The 4,324-nt window shown below is 39.9% G+C and overlaps 1 protein-coding gene across 7 annotated transcripts in view; it reads right to left on the reverse strand.

The window, feature by feature from the left end:
* The window catches only part of Frmpd4 (FERM and PDZ domain containing 4), a 992,697-nt gene that overhangs the window by 54,363 nt on the left and 934,010 nt on the right, over nt 1-4,324 (reverse strand). The gene's annotated exons all lie outside the window — the stretch shown is intronic.

Below are 4,324 nucleotides of genomic sequence, written 5' to 3' on the forward strand. Positions count from 1 at the left end.
CTTCTTCTTCTTCTTCTTCTTCTTCTTCTTCTTCTTCTTCTTCTTCTTCTTCTTCTTCTTCTTCTTCTTCTTCTTCTTCTTTGTTCTTTTAAAATCCTAAATAAAAACCACTAGCTATTTTGCCAAAGACAAGGTATTTCTACTTTAGAGTTCAATGAATTAGCTGGTTTTGTGATTTATTGGTCAAATGAGTAAGGTGAATTCTGTTCCCGTGGAGAAACCACTGCAAATCTCATTTCTCACACTTATGCAACTGTGGGTCAGCACACTCATCTTGTGTGGTCAGACTGTGATCTACTGACTCTTAGGAGATAAATGTATGTCCCTTGCACTAGAGAGTGCGGTGGGAAGAGAGGGTGGTCGGAATGAGCAGTGGATCTAGATCTACAACTCCAGCAAGAAGCAGCACACTAAGGGTGCTGATTATACTGACAGGTGGATAGCAAGGTGCTGTCGGCCTGACAACTCCTACAATTCCTCAGTTTTTCAGGCTGGCAGTAACTGCAGTAGGCAGAGCAGCAGGATATAATCAAGCCAGGTTTCAGTGGGTGGGAGAAAGGATTATGCACTACTGGGGACTGTGGGGCAGAGCCATTAGGGATCATTAGGTCAGGTTTGGTGATTTAAGAAAAGCAAAACAAAGCATTATGACCTAGCCAGTGCATCCTAGCTTTGTTTCACAAAGGAATTCTGACTTTCTCTTTTAAGAAATTATAGATGACAATGTTCTCTGTGTGGTGGTGACATGCTGGAAGTATAAGGGGTAGCAGATAAAAACCAAATCGGCAGAAAGCAACACAAAAAGAAGGAAAGACTGCAGCTTAGTTTTCACTTCTTGGTCAAGGGAAAAATACACATTCTACAGATAAGAAATGCAATATAGGGATGAGCAGACAGCTTAGGCAATAATGTGTTTGATGAACCAGCATAGAGACCTGAGCTCAAACCCCAGTAATTTATCTCTCTGTCTCGCTCTTTCTTTCTCTCCAGCAGGTTGGTGGCACATGCTTATAATCCTAGCACTGGGAAGGAGAGACATGTAGATTCCTGAGGCTCACTGGCCATATAGCCTAGGCTATTTGGAGAGTTCCAGGCCAATGAAAGAGACCTTATCTCAAAAAAGAAAGAAAAAAGAAAAGTTCTTGAGGACACCTGACCTACACACACATTCACACCACACATGCATATGTACCTTTACCCACAAGAGCACCCACACAGAAATGTCAACAACACATCTATCTCATGCACACAAATAATGAAGTAATACCCATCAGCATGTCTTCTCAACCCTTATTAGAGAAGCTTCTTTCGTAGTAGTTGGTGATTAACACAGAGACCCACAACTGGTCAGTGTGCAGAAAATAAAAGACCGTGTAGTGCTCAACTTTAAAGAGCACATCTAATCCTCCCAAATCAAGGTTCAGGAATAATTACAGAAGAGAGGGCAGAATTCTTGTAAGAGCCAGAGCTGCTGGATGACTGCAGTGAAACGTTGTCTTCTGGACACAAGAAGGTTTCTGCACATATGAGCTAATACTAGCTGTGACTACATGTGCAAGACCTGCACAAGATCAGGCCAGCCAAAATCCCAGCATGGATGATGTAGGTGGCTCATGAAGTCCAACCCCTAGCTGAGTTGCTTTTGGTAGTTGATTGCTGGCAGGAAGATGGAGAGTCAGTTTTTTTCAAGGATGCCACTTTGAGAGGGTGCTTCAGTAGATGGTACTGCACCATGCACATACTGGCAGTACTAAATAGGCTCCCGGCTTGAAATAGAAAAGAGAATCTGAAGTTGGGAAGGAAACCATGTTTTTTCAACATGTTTTCATCTTAATGGTGGCAAGAGGAAATCTGATTGGCTGATTCCAACATTCACATACAATCAGCTGGTCCAAGAGGATCAATCCCCAGGATCCATATATTTATATTTATATTTATATTTATATTTATATTTATATTTATATTTATATTTATATTTATATTTATATTTATTTATATTTATATTTATATGAAATCATCAAACAATAGCTAGGTATAACTGTGCATATATAGGTAGACTCTAAAAAAGTTATTGAATTCTAATATATAAACAAAACTTTGGAATGCTGTTTTATTTATTTATTTATTTATTTATTTATTTATTTATTTATTTATTGTTTTTTTGAGACAGGGTTTCTCTGTGTAGCCCTGGCTGTCCTGGAACTCACTCTGTAGACCAGGCCAGTCTCCAACTCAGAAATCTGCCTGCCTCTGCCTCCCAAGTGCTGGGATTAAAGGCATGTGTCACCACGGTCCGGCTGGAATGCTGTTTTATTTAATTTCAAATTTATAGTTATTAAAAAGCAAATATATTCACATAAATTATTGGGATTCCTGAGTATGGCAGCAAAGTCAGACTCATCTACTTTATTTGCTCTATTCTGCCCAAACTTGCTCCCAGAAACCTCAGTATTTGGCAAAGCATTCTGGGGGACTCATCCTCTGGGATCAGCTGATTGTATGTGAATGTTGAAATCAACCAATCAGATTTCCTCTCTCCAGCATTAAGACAAGAAGACACAGCAACTAAGAGAGCTAGGAGGCAGGATACCTGAGTACAGGATGCAGATAACCTGAGTCTCTAAACAATTCCGACTCTGTCATTCCTGGGTGCTGCTTCTTCATTGTTCCATTAGAAATAAAATAATTGATGTAAAATTTCTCAGTGTGATATCTATCATCATTCAAGGGAAGAGGTTTTACCTCTGTTTTCTCTCATCTGTAAGTACTTAATCATCACCTGCCAGACAAGAAGAATTAACTCCACTGTTTCAGATCTCTTAGGAGTCTTAACCCAATCTTAGGAAGAAAAAAAAAAAACAACAACCAGGCAGTCAGATCCACATGTGTTCGTGTGTTAAAGGATGTAAAAATGGATTTAGACAGCTTTAGTGGGGCCCCATGCCAACAGACACTATTCATCTCCACAAGTGAAGGGAGGGTGCTGTGGGACATTAACTGAGGATATTGAAAACCAGAATTTGTAACATTAACCCTTTACTCCCTTTGCAGTCTATCTTTTTGTCTTCCTAAAATACCCAAAACATGCAACAGGGAGAGAGAGACATTTGAAGCAGCAAATGCCAGAGTGCAGAGGCTCCATTTGTGAAATGTCTGGCCTTCCACTGAGGTGTGATACCTGGGGCAAGTAATAGAAGACACAGTGTCAGTATGGGATCAGACTATTTGATGAAGGTTTACTGATAACTTAGCTGCTAATTTAAGGGAGTAAGACAGTCTTAGAAGAAAGATGTGAAAGCTGAGATACTCTAGTGAAGGAGCCCTTAGGTTTACTCTGACCCAAGGAGGCTACAAGTGCAGTGTCTCAACAGAGAAGTCGTTCAGGAATCCACAAAAAGCACCCAGAAAGAACCAATGATGGTTCTCATCAATGGACAGAGGAAACCAGTGCTTAGTTCCACCAGTACCAACTAAGTGAGAACTTTCTTTTATGTCACCACTCTGGCTAGCTTTATTACACTTCCAATGAAATCTAATGCTAGAAAAGAATGTTGGAAGACAAAGAAAACACCATCTGATGTTCCTTAATATTTTGCAGGTTTCCCAGGCTCCAAGTAGGACAAACAAGAACTTTTTTGGAGTTTAGCCATGATATCACAATTGAACACTTTAATTATACAGTACAATTGTTGTGATTACAAATGTACTAATGAGTGAAGAATATTATGAACCAGCTCAGTAGATTTTGGAGACCTCCTTAAGGTTTTTTACTGTTGTTGTTGTTGTTTTTAGAATTAGACCCAGAGAACTGTTGGGAATGGACAATGATGTGGAAACACCCTTGCCTTGTGATTGCACTTTCTCAGACCTGGTTGCCACATTTCTCCCCAAATTCTCTTTAATTATATGGGCTTGAATAAATGATTTTCTTTTCTTTGAATCCAAACAATTCTTGACTGAAGGGCTAAAATTCTAACAGGGAGTAATGGAAACATGAATATAAGATTAGAGGCTAAGGATCAGAGCACAGGACACTGGGGAGATGGCTAGATAGATAAAGACATGCTTTGTACTAATCTGGAGACCCGTGGAACTCATATAACAAAGTCAGATGCAGAGAGATGAGTTAGAAACAGTTTTCCAGAATTTTGCATGCCAGCCAGCCTGGAATATATGGTGCAAGCAGCAGAAACAAGAAGTGTCTCAACAAGGTAAAAGACAAGAAGCAGGTCACAAAAGTTGTCCTCTGACCCTCACACTTGTACCTTAGTTCTCTCCTCTCTCTCTCTCTCTCTCTCTCTCTCTCTCTCTCTCTCTCTCTCTC

Source organism: Grammomys surdaster, unplaced genomic scaffold, assembly GCF_004785775.1.
Source record: "Grammomys surdaster isolate TR1022 unplaced genomic scaffold, NIH_TR_1.0 131, whole genome shotgun sequence".
Taxonomy (NCBI): domain Eukaryota; kingdom Metazoa; phylum Chordata; class Mammalia; order Rodentia; family Muridae; genus Grammomys; species Grammomys surdaster.